This window comes from Podarcis filfolensis, assembly GCF_964270895.1.
Source record: "Podarcis filfolensis genome assembly, chromosome: 15".
NCBI classification, from domain to species: Eukaryota; Metazoa; Chordata; class Lepidosauria; order Squamata; family Lacertidae; genus Podarcis; species Podarcis filfolensis.
Window position 1 is genome coordinate 18,356,368 of NC_139618.1, and position 16,928 is coordinate 18,373,295.

General features: G+C 42.4%; 1 protein-coding gene and 1 long non-coding RNA gene across 11 annotated transcripts in view; one reads left to right on the top strand and one right to left on the bottom strand.

The window, feature by feature from the left end:
* NTM (neurotrimin) overlaps nt 1–16,928 on the top strand; it is an 808,067-nt gene that overhangs the window by 72,317 nt on the left and 718,822 nt on the right. The window lies entirely within an intron of this gene.
* On the bottom strand, nt 3,961–4,737 carry LOC310749916. The gene is made up of 2 exons (XR_014541869.1): nt 4,679–4,737; nt 3,961–4,107 (listed from the first exon to the last, which is right to left on the bottom strand). It is a non-coding gene; the product is annotated as an uncharacterized lncRNA (long non-coding RNA).

Here is a 16,928-nt window from a genome sequence, read left to right on the forward strand (position 1 = left end):
AAGAGAGAATGACTGGGAAATGCTGTTGAATTTGTGTGTGGGCATGTGGATCATGCCATTATCTAGTTCTGTCACTAGGTGGCACTGGACTTAATTGTAGCTGATTGGCATCAGGAATTTCTTGTTGCTCCTTTCTTTATGAGAAGAGACAGACAGAGAGAGAGAGAGAGAGAGAGAGAGAGAGCCAGCCACATGGCACCCTCCAGAAGATGTGGAGTGCAATTTCTGTGAGCCCCAGCCAGCAAGGTAAATAGCTAGAGATGATGTCCACAATATCTGAAGGGCACCACATTTTCTGCATAAGAACATAGAAAGAGTCTGCTGGATCAGGCCAATGGCCCATCTAGTCCAGCAACCAGATCTCACCACCAGCTGTCAACCAGGTGCCTGTGGGAGCCCACAACCACAAGAGCACGCTCCCTTCATGTAGTTTCCAGCAACTGGTACTCAGAAGCATTACTGACTCCAACTGTGGAAGCAGAGCAGAGCCATCATGGCCAGAAGCCATCAATAGTCCTCCACACCATAAATTTATCTAATCTACTTTTGCAGCCATCTAAGTTGGTGGCCATCACTGCCTTCTGTGGGAGTTCCATAGTTTAGCCATGTTCTGTGTGAAAAAGAATTTTATTTTATCTGTTCTGAATCAGTAAAGTTTCCTGCCTGGCTTCCTTTCTGGTGAGCCATACAAGCCTCCTGTGTTTAAACCTCCTGTAAAATCTCTTTTGGGTTTAGAGCTAGCATGAGCATTTGGGGCAGGACCACCAGGATATGATGGGGCTGATATAATATGGCAACATAGGAAGCTGCCCTACACTGAGTCAGATGACTGGTCTGTCAAGCTCAGAACCGTATGCACTGACACTCCAAGGTGTCAGGCAGGGATCATTCCCAGCCCTACCTGGAGACACCAGGGATTGAACTGGGGTCCTTCTTCATGCAAAGCAGATGCTGTACTACTGTGCTCCTGCCCTTCCCCTAATGTGTGCAGTCACAAATATGGGATTTAATGTTGGCTTTGGAGAGTACATCTTGGTGTGACACTCTGTCCTGCCATGTGATGTCCCAAATCTTCCTGATGCAGTGCATGTGGAAGACACTGAGGCATCATCACTCCTGGCAGTGGTAGGTTGTCCACGACTCACTTCCATAAAGCAGCATGCTCAGCATGCAAGCCTGGAAGACCTTCATCTTGGCATTGGACGTTAGCATCATATTCTTCCAAACCCTTTAGGAAAGGTGATCTATTGCCATAGCTGCCTTGTCAATGCGCATGCTGTGGGGGAAAGCTTTCTCCCATGGCTAAGAATCTACTGTAGAAAATAATATGAAATAGCTTGTTATATGGATTATCCTTATTCATTCTGAGGATACGGTTTTTGCATAGTTTTGTATATCATTTTAAATTATTCTTAAATGAAAAAGAAATAGGTCAGTTAGAACTTGGTGTAGGAAAATGTATGCAGTTGTACAATTGCCTACTAAAGTAAAGGCCATAACTTGATAGCCTGGAGACTGGGATATGTCTCTTTATTTTCTGTTCTTCTCTGGAGGAGAGCGAAGCAATGATCAGGGTCCCTCCTTTTTCATGTAAAAGTGTAACTTAACTCTGTGGCTTCAAACAAGATCTACCTGTTTATTGGCTATTTCTAAGGCAACCATTGCTAAGGTGACAACTAATTACTATGCTTTTGGTGACAATTAAGGCTGAAATAAATCTGTGCTGCTTAATCTGCTAAAGTCTCAAAAGGTTATTTCTATATTCTTGTGCCTTCTGGTTTCATTTTAACCTCAAATGTGCCTTTGTTACATTTCAGAGTGAATCTGCACAGAATAGCAGTTTGTCATCCTTTAAAACCTGGGGCCGGCTCTCCAGTTAGGCAAAATGAGACAGGTACCATCAACAGAAAATGCTAAAGTGCAGGGGGTGGCTGTGCAGCACACACAAACCTGTGCATGCTGGACAGCCTGCCTTATGTCCCTTAAACCTGCTTGATGCTCTTGGATATGGTTGGGGATGATGTCCAGTCACTAGTGTTGAAATATGATTCAACTGTCAATCTGGACAGTTTCTCTACATGAAACAGGAAGGGCACCAACTTATCTTTTGCCTTAGGCAGCAAAATGTCTTGAACTACGCTCGACCGGTGCTACCAAACATTATTTAACTTGCTTATTTTAACAACATGAGACTATAGGAAGACCCCTGCTGGATCAGGACCAAGGTGCATCCAATCCAGCACTCTGTTCTCACAGTGGCCAACAGGTAGGATGTGAACAGCATTCTCCCCACCTGCAATTCCTTCCAAAAGGCATTCTTCTGAACTTAACCAGTGGGTTTCATAGTATCAGCTGCAAACACCCCGCACAATGTAATGCAACTGAATCCATAAGAGCTGGCTCAAGTGCCAGTCATGTAGTTTTGTTTTGTAATATATGTTTATTAGTTTTTATATATATTTTCCATACAAAACATAACATCTCCTCTCATCTTATACAACATTTTGGCTATAAGCCTAGGACTTCCATCAACCACGTCTAATGATTTTCAGCCTTCATCACTTAGCCTTACATTTCATTATTTTCACTATTACTTTTAAGAGTCCATAACTTAAAATCCATTCTCATAAATTTCCCCTGCAATATTTCATATAGTTCTCCTTACAGAACTTCTTGTAATCCTACAACCGTTGTCAATTGATTACAATTGTTTTTCAAATAGTTCACATATTTACTCCAATCTTTCAAGAATTTCTGGTCCTGCTGGTTTCAAATTCTCCCTGTCATCTTATCCAGTACTGCATAGTCCATTAATTTCATCTGCCACTCCTCTTTCATCGGTAGCCAGTCATGTAGTTTTAACCCTCCATCGTTAAGCTACGATGCCCTGGTTAATTCTTGTAGATGGCATCTTGCAAATTCCACTCTCTCCCAGTATAACTTGCTCTTCCTCCAGTAGTTAATAACCATATACCCAACCTGACTAACCTAAATCAAACTTTAAGAGAGGATTGGACAGATTCCTAGCTTTAAAAGAGGACTGGACAAACGCAAGGAGGAGGAGACCATCAATGGTTGGTAGCCATGATATGCTCTGTCTCCAGCACTGGAGACAATAATGCTTCTGAATACCAGTTGCTGGAACCCACTGGAGGGGAGATTACTGTTGTGCACAGGTCTCCTTGTGAGTTTTCCATAGGTATCTGGTGGGCTATTGTGAGAACAGGATGCTACACTAGATGGTTCATTGACCTGATCTAACATGGCTCTTTTTATGTTCTTATGGAGGAGCATATGTTTCCTATTCCTATATTAAAGCTTATTTGGATTCCTCTTTCTTATTGGTCCCCACTGGAGAACCTGAAGTATATAAGGTCACTTAGAGAGCTGGGGTGAGATTTCAACCTGAGACTCCCTCCTGGATCACAGTATTAGTCACTACAATGCGCCTTCCCTTTGTTTTATATGTGCAAGAAGTAGTTTTATATGAGAAGAAATCCAGCTTGCATGGAAGAAGCAGAATATGGTCACTCTGATCACCTCTGCCCCCAATTCTTCCTTACACCATGTTGGATATTGGGTGGGTAAGAAACAGTCACTGCCCCATTTTTTATTATCTTTCCCCCATGCTATTTCACTCCACTGTTGTTGTTTTTAAATGATTTTCAAGTACAACCAAGAAAATAATGACAACAATATTTCTAAACAGTGTGGACATACAAGTTGGAATACAAGTTGTTTTACTGTAAAGTTGCATTTCCTTAAAAAAAAAAGTGGGAGTAAAAACCTTTGGAAGGATGGTTGGCAGTTTTGATGAACTAAAAAAAATATATTAATTGATTTCCTTCAGTATAATTGCAGGAAAATAAACAAGAGTGGAGATAATAGAATAATTCTCATAAAAGAGCAGGCAGAAGCAATCCATAAAGACAAATGCAGCCTGTACAAGACCAGACCCAATCAAATAATGGCAAATGCTTTATTAAATTTGTTGACCAATCATCATATTTCATCTTTTAAAATCATGCAAATTTTTCTGAGTCTTGTCATAACTCCAATGAGGAAATTCTCCCTTCTTATCATCTTCAACTTCTCTGTTCTCTCGTCCTGTAATGACAGAATTTAATTGAAAATAACTCTGGATTCTACCAGTACTGTGTGATATAAAATATTGTGGCACAGGAGAAATTTAATATGATTTCCATTTGTTTATTCAAATGTAGATCTGTCAAATACCATAATAAAATAACAGGATTAAGAGAGAGTGGGAGAAGGATAGTGCAGCAAATCATTATAGCAGTAAAAAGTAGAGCTCAAAGCTTTAATAAGTGGATTAATCCGTTAAGGCCAAAGTCCTATATGAATTTACCTTGGAAGAAGCCCCATTTTGGACACAGTGGGGCTTAACATTCAGAGGTAGAAAGCTTAGAGCGCTCAGCTGTGCATAAAGTTTAGCTCATTGGTAAAAATGAGAGCCTCCAGAAGTTTTGGGACTCCAGCTGCCATCAGCCCCAGCTAGCATGGCCAGTGGTCAGGCATTGTGGGAATGGCAATCCAAGTACATGTGGAAGGCCACAAACTCCTGGGTTAGGGTATAATTAGCTGCAAAACATGGGCAGAGATTTGCCATGGCATCTCCTATTGGTTGTCAAGGAGTTAAATGCAGCTACTGCCCCACCCTTTCTCTTTCTCTCTTGCAGGCTCAGGTAGGCGGCAAAACCAGGAGCTTCCAATGGACAGCCATATGTGGCTTGCAGAATGCCCTATTGTTTTGGTCACACAGGTTGTGGTGGCAGAACCGTTGTCCTCCATGGTGTACCCAGTCACTTCGACATCCCATTGATTTATTCAAGTTCTGTCAGGTTTTATGGTGTTTCAGAAAAATTTTTTGATCAGAAACAAGAGCAGGTTAAAAGAAATGACTGTGTACATCAAGGTGGGGAGCCCAACAGGCCTCCCCATGGGATTGTGAAGCTGTTTTGGCTGAACCATGCCCATCTGCCTCAAACCTGACTTCAAAAAGAGAAGGTTGCGAGCCCCAGCGTTCACCATGGCATCAGGTGATTGACAGGTGCATGGTCCCACCCACCTGTTATCCTTTGCCCATGGCTGGTGGGGGAGACAAGGAGCTTGCCTTCTCTAGATCCAGTTCCACACCCCTGCCGATGCACATTTTGAGCAAAGATAAGTATTACGGTTCCTTCCCCAGCTATTGTCTGTCCCCCAGTCAAGTGTGCTTCTGTGCAAATGGATGTTTTAAAAAAGCTTTCCCCATCCCCTTCTTGGGCCCTCCTGAAAAGAGACGCCATTCATATTCTCTCTGTCTGCATGGCCCCGGTGGACTTAACCCAACTCTGTAGAGGCTTCAAAATCCCAGCTCTGATTTCAATTAAGAGTCCGCTTTCTCTTCCAGGCTGGGCTGGGGCTTTGGAATCCATTCCTAATCCTCACATTAGCCCTGATTCATCTGTTTCACCAGCATTATCATCGCTGTCCCTTGGGAACGGGGGAGGAAAGAGAGAGGATCGTATGGGAGGATAAATACCATTTGTTTGTGTTGCTTTCTGTTCTGCGTCCTGATTGCATCCTCTTTTTTTTATCCCTTTTCTTTTCGACACAACTATTATTATTAATTTCTCTGTGTTTGTGCCTGGGTTTATGCCAACAGAAAAGAACGCTAACAGATAGTGTCAAACTTTATAATTGGGTGGGAGAAGGTAGGGATGGGAGGAGGGGAGCTGCTCTATTTTTAGATTTTAATGCTTTGCCTGGAGAAGACAAGGTGTTTCTTGGCAGATGTCTGTATCAGACTTTGCACCACGTGTTGGATGAGAAGCAGTGAGTATCCATAATTTCTTGCAAATAGCACACATTCCAGCTGGGGATAAGTGTCCCAATAAGGCAGCCGGCTTGTGGATGTTGTCGCTGAATCCATGGTCAAATTGGATCGATCATCTGCACAATGGACAATGAGGAGCACACTATAGTTCAGTGGTGGGGCCTCAGCTCTGCATGCAGAAGGGCCCAGTTTCAATCTTCAACGTCTCCATGTCAGGCGGGAATTGCTGCCTCTTGGTATGGGCAATACTTAGCGGTGCTATTTTTCCAGAAAAAAGGAGGTGCTGGAACTCACCATAAACACTTCCCTTGTTCTCTTATGATGGCAATGGTGCCCACCTAAGAGTAACTCAATTCTGGTGAGTTCTGGCTTAAAAAAAAGTCCTAATACTCAGCGGCGGAGGAAGGTGCTCAGGCACCTGGGGCGGCATGCCCAGGGGTGGGGTGAGCCGAAGGTGGGGCACACCGCGGGGCCTCCAGAGTCTGCCTACCTCCTCCCACTCAGCCACCCTACAGCTGGGGGGGGGAGGCAGTGGGCAGACCATCTCCCAGGAGAGATGCGTGGCTCAGGTGGCCTGCAGGCCCCGCGGTGAGTGCCGCCCTGCATTTTGTCACCCCCCTCAGTGGTGACACCTGGGGTGGCCTGCACCTACTGCATCCCCCTTCCTCTGCCCCTGCTAATACTGAGCTAGGTGGACCAAGTATTTGACTCGCTAGGTTCGTGGGCAGTGCAGAGTCAAGTCAATAGTGCACGTGTTATGCTGGTACTCTGGCTAATGAAGGGCCTGAATGAAGGGTTTCATTCTGAGTGGGTGCCAGCAATTATAAGTAGAAGTGTAGAAGGTCACTCCCTTTTTTAAAGACTCGTACATATCGGCCCAGTCTATGAGCCTCCTAAACTTCTTGGCTGCTGGCAGCTGGTACTGGAACAGCTTTCGTCATTGAAAGGTATGGGAAGCCTTGGAGGATTCTCTCTGCTTCCTTGGTGTCTGCAATGCATTTATGTCATATTACAAGTGCTAGGAGCCTAGGGCATGTAGTTTTCCCTGACATCTGACATTAGCAGTATTACAGGCGCCAGAGAAAAAAGAGAGTTATCTTCCTGACACTGAGAAAGGAAGCAGGAGCTCTGAGCCGCTATTTGCAGGGGTGGATATAATGTACAATTGTACATAATATGTATACGATGCTTTGGATCCACTCTGCAAAAGAAGAAGAAGAAGAAGAAGAAGAAGAAGAAGAAGAAGAAGAAGAAGAAGAAGAAGAAGAAGTTTGCCTGCTTTTGTGGTCCTAAAAATGCAGCATCAGCAGCATAAATGCTCCAAATAGGTGGAAGGTGGAAAAATGCATAATGATAAGGGGACAGGTTTTGCACCATCCTAATGGTCTCCTCTAAATCTAAGTGGAGACCATTTAGAGAAGTATGAACAGAGGTAGATGGGTGTTTGTGCATGTGTGTATATGTGTAAGAGCAAGAGCGTTTCTCTCTTGAGGTCCTGCACTTGCAGGGGTGTAGTGTGAGGGGGCAAGAGGGGCTGTAGCCCTCTGTGCACAATTTTGAGGGGGTGTGAATCAGGGATCCCTGTCCTGCCCTGCCTGCCACTAGGGGTCTCTGAACCCCAGAGCCCAGCTTGGCCTTGCCACTGCAGCCATGGCCGCCTTGCTGAATAGCCACCCTGCTAGTGTTGTGGGGATTTGGGGCCTTATCAGTGGAGGCACAAAAAGTGGAATACGATCTTTGGAAGGGTCTTCGAGGCCAAGAATTACCCCATGTTTAAGTGGACAACCAGGACTCCCTTTTTTTGCAGGCCTTTGACTCCCAACATGGGCAGTTTTTGAAATGTTTGTAATCAGGCTGCCCTGAACCTTCTTATTGCTCTCTTTTGGCTAGCTTGCAGTTTATAACCTTTTGTGGTTGTCATTGCTTTACACTTTGTGTCAGACTGCTAAGCTTTAAATAATTTGAAATTCTTTGAAAAGGAGACTAAAAGTAATCTGTAGGATGAAGATAGTCTCAATGTTAAAGGGCTACAATAACCCAGGAATCTTCTTCTTTTCATGTTCTGGAATCATTCTTAGCAGCTTTGAAACTGTGGCACAGAAGACAAAGATCTATTAAAGAAGGTGCACTAACTAATGCATTAATCTCATGGAGCTCTGGTCCATGCAGCATGCAGGCAGTGTTGCAGCTCCGGAGAAGCAAACAGAACTGTTGCAGCCTGTCTCCCACGTGCCAGTCCAGAGTATCTCTCTATTTGCTTTGTGTTCCTGTAAGCAGCAGATAAGTAATAAATAAGTAAAAGGAACCCGCACAGGTTCCTTTTAATTTTGGCTGGGTTTATTCAGGCTGCCTCCACACATTTCCACCAGCCCCTTCACCCTGGGGTCTCCGGCTGAAGGTGAAAGCAATCTCTTTCTCTGTTTGAGGCTTGGGGCTACGTTCGTATTGATTTATTCAAGGGGAAGGCACAGACGCTGCGAAGAGAGAAGGGAGCAGAAATACTCTTCGCCGCCGCGTGCAGATTGAGCATTTGTGTACGCGGAATGCCAAGTGGGGACTCTCTTAATCGGCTAAGGGCTTCTCTGAGGCTGGCGGTGCCTTCCTCTGTTGCACTGACGGGAAAGGGGAGAAGGACGTCCCGAGGCGTGACACGCAAAGGGTCGACTCAGAGAAGACGAAGGAAGAAAACGAAACTCCAAATCAATTAGCAGCTATGTATTACTGGAATGTGGTTCTCGCTGCCTGCCCCTGTCCTTCTCCCTTTCATTCCTCTCCCTTTTTCTTCCAGCCGCCTCCAGCCCCAGGCGATGAAGAAGAAAGGATCTGAGTGTGCTTTCTTGCCTGCCAGGAGGTGAGGACCTGGTTCGCCAAAGCCAGCCAGAGTTACTCTGTGCCTGGAGGCAGTGTGAGGAGGGCCTCGGGGGCTGTTCTGCCATCAGGCTCAGTGGCAAACTTTCCTTTATTGCACCTGGCATCCACTGAAGGTTGTGTGAGACTTGTAGAATATGAATGAACTGGAGGGGAGTTCCTCAGGGGGGCTCCAGGAGGTGTTTTTCTCCCCACCCCCCCGCTCCCCACTTTCCGCTCCTCCTTTTGACGCTAATGAAATCTCGCTGTTGTCAGGCTGCCTGACAGGCTCTGCCATCCATGTTAATATCCTTGCAGTCTGACTGTGTGCTTGGAAAGGGAGGCGAAGGAATGTGGCAGAGATGACTCCCTGCTCAAACACGACTGTTCTAGGTTTAAGTGAATTGAAGGCCAGAAGGTGATGTAGGAATGATGGACTAGAGGATCTCATTTTGCCAGGGCAGGGCTTTCTAAACTATCTTGTCATGAGAGAGAGAGAGAGAGAGAAAGAGAGGGAGGAAGGGCGGGGAATGCTTTTAAACCAACACATTTGTTGAGGGAGCTCTGCAGATGTGCCATCTTGCTTGCAGAATATAAGCAGGGGCATCTTCCAACGTTTCTCCAATGAAAATAGGGACGTCCAACTCCATAATAATGATATTAATAATTTTATTATTGATGCCTCACTCCTCTGACTGGGTTGCCACAACAATTAAATATTTAAAAAGTTTCCTATACAGTCGTAACTTGGTTCTCGGATGGAATCTTTTCTGGAAATCAATTCAACTTCCAAAAATGTTCAAAAACCAATGTACTGGACTTCCGGAGGCGGCGCCAACGGCAATGGCGGTCTCCTTCTAATCTGGAGGGAGAAGCTCCGCGGAAAGTGGGTCTGTCCGCTACGGCGAAGCGGAGACCCTTTTGAAAATCACAGGCAGGAGAAGCCTGCGAACGTGGGACTCGGTGGGCACCCTTAGCGCCCCCCGAATTTGCGAAGGAACCCCGCAAGGGGCTCCGGAGCGTAACGGGAGCTTGGCGCGGTGCTGAGAGTCAATTGCTCCTTCTGTGGGGTGAAGCCGCACAGCTGTTGCCGGAGAGCGCTGACCTTTTTCCTGTGACAATTCGGCTGCTAAACAACTACCCGTGAGTAGGTGAGGCTTAAGAAATTGGGACTAAAGGAAGAAAAAAGGGATTAATTTGGCACTGAAGCGGGAAGGTGTAAACAGGAAGTCCGCCTTCCGTTTCTGTACACAGATCAAAGCAAAGACGTTTTTAAGCTAAGACCTGGAGAGCGGTGCTTTTAAAGTTCTAAATCCGAACGTCAAAGTGAAAGAACTCCCCCCCCCCAGGTTAGTGGAGGGGGGGGAGAGGGAAAAGTGACTTTTTTTTCTTCTGGGAAAAATAGAGACAATTATCTAACTCCTGGGAACGGACTGCCAGGTTCACTAGAACTGTTGCATTGAGAGTCGCACTATTTATAGACAATGTAACTTTTTAATGGTTAACTCTGCAAAGGAGATACTTGCTGAAGGTCTTCTCTGGACTTGAAACTGTTGCTTGTTTTTTTGAGGGGACTTAGGAAAGTTGGAAAAGATTCTTTATTGTAACTTTAATGACTGCTACAGTGTCCCCCTAGAGGAACATTGAAGCTGTACACCCAGCTGGGGGATTTTTCCATTCTGGACAAAAGACAAAAATTAAACACCATCACAAATTTGGATGTGGAAGGAAAGAACATACAGAATCCATTGGAGATTAGAAAGTGCTTCCAGAGATATTTTAAACAACTATATACACAAGGGCCACAGAAAGAGACTGATTTAGACCAATTTTAAAGAACAAATGGATTACAAAAAATCTCTCAAGAAAATAAGATAATGTTGAATCACAAAATTACAGAACAGGAGGTTGAAGGTGCCATTCAGAACATGCAGTTGGGTAAATCTCCAGGGCCGGATGGTCTAACCTCCAAATACTATAGATCTTTGAAAGACTGGTTAATTCAGCCACTAAAGGAGGTCTGTAATGAAATTTTGGAGGGGGAAAAGGCGCCAGAGTCGTGGAAGGAAGCTTACATTACACTTATACCGAAAACTGAGTCTGAAAAGACACAACTTAAGAACTACCGCCCCATATCCCTGCTTAATGTGGATTACAAAATTTTTGCTGATATCTTGGCTAATAGATTAAAAAAGGTATTAGTTGAAGAGATACATAAAGATCAAGCCGGCTTTCTCCCAGGTAGACATTTGTCTGACAATACGAGGAATATAATTAACATTTTGGAGAAGCTGCAAGTGAACATCAATACCAAAGCAGTTTTAATTTTTATAGATGCGGAAAAAGCTTTTGATAATATTTCTTGGAATTTTATGAAGAAAAATCTTCAGGGAATGGGGGTGGGCCAAGGGTTTGAAAATGGTATAAGTGCAATTTACTCAGAACAAAAGGCAAAGTTAATAGTTAATAATGTGATGACAGAGGAATTTAAGATAGAGAAAGGGACACGACAAGGCTACCCAATTTCCCCATTGCTTTTTATTTCAGTTCTGGAGGTTTTGCTGAATATGATTAGAAGGGACCGTTTGATTAAAGGTATTCAGGTCGGAGCCAAACAATATAAATTGAAAGCCTTTGCAGATGACCTAGTCTTGACGTTACAGGAGCCAGAATCTAGTACGAAAAGAGTATTAGAATTGACTCAAGAATTTGGTCATGTGGCAGGATTTAAGTTGAACAAGTCAAAAACTAAAGTGCTTGAGAAAATTTTTACACCAATTGAGAAAGAGAGGTTTCAGAAGGAGACAGGTTTAACATTAGTTAAGAAAGTAAAATATTTGGGGGTTAATATGACTGCTAAGAATTTAAATTTATTTAAAGATAACTATGAGAAATGTTGGATAGAAGTGAAAAAAGATTTGGAAATATGGTCAAATTTGAAGCTTTCCCTGTTGGGTCGAATTGCAGCTATAAAGATGAATGTATTGCCAAAAATGTTATTTCTGTTTCAATCATTGCAAATTTTGGACAAGATGGACTGTTTCAAGAAGTGGCAGAGAGACATTTCTAGATTTGTCTGGCAGGGCAAGAAGCCCAGAATAAAATTTAAAATATTAACTGACGCAAAGGAAAGAGGTGGATTTGCCCTGCCAGACTTTAAACTTTACTATGAATCAGCAGCATTCTGCTGGTTGAAAGACTGGCTGCTTCTTGAGAACACAGACATTTTGGACCTAGAAGGTTTTAACAACGTTTTTGGATGGGATGCATATTTGTGGTATGACAAGGTTAAAGCACATAAAGCATTTAAAAACCATATTGTCAGGAAAGCATTGTTCAATGTCTGGATAAGATACAAAGATTTACTGGAAAATAAAACCCCAAGGTGGTTGTCACCAATGGAAGCGAAGGCTCAGCAAAAACTCAATATGGAGGCCAAATGGCCGAAATATTGGGAAATATTGGAACAAGAAGGAGACAAATTGAAATTGCAGAGTTTTGAGAAATTAAAAGATAAAGTGCGAGACTGGCTTCATTATTATCAAATAAGAGAGGCCTATAACTTGGATAAAAAAAATGGCTTCCAGGTGGAAAAATCAAAATTGGAAACAGAACTGTTAGATCCCAAAACTAAGATACTTTCAAGAATGTATAACTTGCTGTTAAAATGGAATACGCAGGATGAAACAGTTAAATCTGCTATGATCAAATGGGCACAAGATATTGGTCACAACATTATGTTTGCTGACTGGGAACAGTTGTGGACCACCGGTATGAAATTTACGGCATGTAATGCCTTAAGAGAGAATATTATGAAAATGATTTACAGGTGGTACATGACACCAGTCAAGCTTGCAAAAATATATCATTTGCCCGATAATAAATGTTGGAAATGTAAAGAAAATGAAGGTACATTCTTTCACGTTTGGTGGACGTGCCCAAAGACTAAGGCTTTCTGGGAGATGATATATAATGAAATGAAAAAGGTATTTAAGTATACCTTCCTGAAGAAACCAGAGGCCTTTCTCCTGGGCATAGTCAGCCAATTGGTGCCAAAGAAGGATAGAACTTTCTTTATGTATGCAACAACAGCAGCAAGAATACTCATTGCAAAGTACTGGAAGACACAAGAGTTACCCACCCTGGAAGAGTGGCAGATGAAGGTGATGGATTATATGGAATTGGCGGAAATGACTGGCAGAATCCAAGACCTGGGAGAAGAGTTGGTGGAAGAAGACTGGAAGAAATTTAAAGACTATCTTCAGAAACACTGTAAAATTAATGAATGTTAAAATGATGTTGGATTGAAAATAAGTGGCATTAGCAACAAAGTTAATAAGAATATGCAAAAATGAATTGATAATGGATGAAAATATAGAATTATAATATGTTAAGATATAGAGTTAAGATAAACGAAAGAGGGTAAGGATTTGCTGATTTGATTATTTAAATGGGAATACAAAAAGGGGAGGTGTGAGGAGGCCAAGGAAACAAGCTCATGAGTTTAAAGTTACAAAAAACGGATTTGTTTTTAATTCTTTTTTATCTATTTGTTTTTTGTATTTTGTATTTTTATTTTTATTTTTTATTTTTAATGTATTTTTCTATGTTCTCTTTTTTGTATCTTTTTCTTTCTATATGACTTTTTCTATTTTGTAAACTTATGTTTTTGTAAAATCTCAATAAATATCCTTAAAAAAAACTAAAAAAAAAACACACCAATGTACTGCTTCCAATTGCTTGCAGGAGCTTCCTGCCCTGCACTCAATCGGAAGCCGCATCAGAAAAAAAGTTCTCAAACAGGAACACTTCTGGGTTTTTGGCGTTCAGGAGCCAAAACGTTTGAGTCACAAGGCATTCGAGAACCAAGGTACGACTGTACAAGAATGTCATCAGATGTCTTCTAAATGTTGCATATTTACTTATTTCCTTGGCTCAGAGGTTCCATAACTCCATACCCTCCAACATTTCTCCGATGAAAAAAGGTACAGCCTAAGGAAAAGCAGGACATTCTGGGATCAAATCAGAAACAGCAGATGGCTGTTGTAAATCTGGGACTTTCCCTGGAAAATAGGGATACTTGGAGGGTCTGATCTTCTAGGATGGACATTCCTTTATTATAGGATGCTGGCCACAGTGACTCGGCCTATTTGCTCCTTCTGAGCTCAGAATTCCTCACCCCCCTCAAGATTATGCCCAACACTGGCCACATTCACACCATACCTTTAAAACCATGATACCCCTTTAAGCCATTGTGGCTTCTCCCAAGAATCTTGAGAGCTGTGGTTTGTTAATAGTGCTGTGAGTTCTTAGGAGACCCTCTATTCCTGTCCCAGAGCTATAGCTCCTGGAGTGGTTTGGCAGTTCTCTCTTCCCAGGGAACTCAGGGAATTTTAGCTCTGGGAGGGAAATAGGCGTCTCCTGACAACTCACAGCACCTTTAATGAACTACAGCTCCCAAAATTCTTTGTATTTTTTAATATACATTTTTATTAGTTTTTACATATATTTTCCAAACAGAACATCTCATCTCATCTTATACAACATTTTTGGTATTTAAGCTTGAGACTTCCATCAGCCATATCTAATGATTTTCAAACCTCATCTCTTAATCTTACATTTGTTATCCCAACTATTACTTTTTTTATAATCCATAACTCAAAATCCATTCTCATAAATCTTTTCTGCAATATTTCATATAGTTCTCCTTACAAAACTTCTTGTAGTCCTACAACAGCTCCCAAAATTCTTTGGGGGAGCCATGACTGTTTAAAGTGCCATCACTGTGCTTTAAATGTATGGTGTGAATGTAGACACTTTGTCCTGGTCGCACATTATAGTGGTATGTTGATAGCCGCAGGCAAAGCTCTTTCTCATTGCATTATCCCCGGGAAGCTTCCAAGGAACTCTAGCATTGCCTGAAACGGAGGGCTGGGGGAAGAGAGCAATTAGCAATACAGTCACCATCCTTGCTGGTTTATAATATCTTTTCTCCCTGTGGAGTAACAACTAATTTCATCAATTCATAGAATTCAATTAATATACCTACTGAGATGATATGGGAATTGCCTTCCTGTGTTATGAAAAGTCAGGTCTAGTCAGATAGGTCAGGTCCAAGTAGGGTTGGATGAGAAAATAAATTCAGTTAGCATTTAAAGGCAAGCCCATCTAATTTGCACTTTCTGAAACAATACATGAACTGAAACGCAGCAATCCTTTGAAAGTCAGACATCTGAATTTTGCACTGCAGCTCTCCAGCCATGTCTTGTATGCAAAAATGCATATATAGTAGGGTAAAGTGTGCATATATTGGTGAAAATAACACACAAAAGTTCATTATATTAGGGCAAATTGTTTTGCAAAAAGTATCTATGTAAGGCAAAACTGCATAGAAAAGTATGTATAATGGGGTAAATTTGCACTCAAATGAAGAGTTTTCACAATGACTTTTTAATTTCTTTTAATACAGACTGATGTACAAATGTGAGGAACTGCACTTAAGATTGAAAAAAGAATAATACAAAACTGAGAGCAACCAGAATTGGCAGATACAGTCAAACCTCGGTTCCCAAATGCCTCTGTTATCATACGTTTTGGCTCCCGAATGCCAAAAACCTGGAAGTAAATGCTCCGGTTTTCGAACGTTTTTCAGAACCCGAAGGTCTGACGTGGCTTCTGCTTGAGTGCAAGAAGCTCTTGCAACCAATCAGAAGCCGCGCCTCCATTGCTGAACATTTCAAATGTTGAACAGTCTTCCAGAACAGATTGCTTTCAACAACCAAGTTTTGACTGGATACCCATCTCTAGGTCCAAGCAAGTTGGGTTGAGGTTAACACAGTTATAGAAAGTCATTAATAAGGCTTGGTTTCCATACCCTTTCCCACTATGCAGTCTTTTGAAGCAGGCACAATTGCATGGGTTGTTTTAGGGCTAACTCAGCCCTTCTGTATCCCACCCTTGTGCTGCTGTGTTCAACCAGTAGGTTCAAAGTTTATCTCAATCCATGTTGGATTTAAGTATCTTTGAGAAAATGCCCTTTTCTTTGTCACGTATTATTAGGTTTGTCTCTGCCCTTGTACCTTTTTGAGGCTGCTGCTGTTTTTATCTCTTCTCTTGCTCCCTCTGCAGAAGGAGGTGGAAGTTCAAACAGAAAGGATAATAAATAAACCAAAGGAACAAAATGGAATTCAAGGCACATTGCCTTTTGGGATTCAGAGTGTGTCAAGCTGAGAGGTGCTTGAGATTGGAGAGGAGAGCAGGAAACAATTGCGCCCTGGAATATTTGGGGAAATTGTTGTCTCTGTGCTTATACATCTGCGCCAACAGATTATGTGCTTAAATTTTTATTTTTTCTCATCGGCTCAGCCAGCGATGGTAGTATTAGAGTTGCTCTGTAGCAGTTCATGGGCAAGATTAGCACTGTGTGTGTGTGTAGAGTCTCTATAAGTAAAGGAATAAAGGGTATGTGAAGGGTGTTTGGATGAAGCCCAATAACGCATCCTCTGCAAGATATTGCCACAGAGGAAGGCATGGCATAGTATCATGGGATGGAAGGATTGTTATATTGCCCTATACAGCTTGAAAAGCACTTAGCATAAGTCATATTTGTATAGTGGTTATGTTCTGTCCTATGCAACCCTTATTCCAACAATTGGGAAACATGAATCTTGTGTGAATGTCTTGGTGGGTTGAAAGCTTTGTCTCCTTTGCAAGAAGGTATATTAATGGCAGTCACAATATTTTGGAGGTCAGTGGATCGGAGGCTTGCAGCCCTTGATAACAGTAACTTTACTTATGAAAAAGAATCTAGGTCAAAGATTTGTTCCCTAAATAACAAGTCTTTCTCTTCTGACAAGTCCTACATTTTGTGGAGTCCCACTTCAGGCATGTTATCACATTCATTTGCACATCCAAACTTCCTTCCTCTTGGTTCCCATCAACTCTCTGTGCTGCGCTGGATGTGTTGCTTTTAAAACAGAGGAGTAGTTCACCAGCTGAAACATATCTGGTTATTACCTCAGGCCTTTTGTGATCATCTGTCCTCTCACCTCCAGGCATACTTAAACCATTCTTTCTCTGTGCTCAAACAGGGAGGAAGAAGATGAATGTCGTTCAGTCTGAATTTTCAAGCAAACTGACCTAATACTCACCTCACCAAATTGTATGCAGATCGGAATGTTGCTGTTTGGGTTTTTTTGCACTTTCCCAAATTTTGTAATGCAGTTCCTAGCTCCAAAACTGT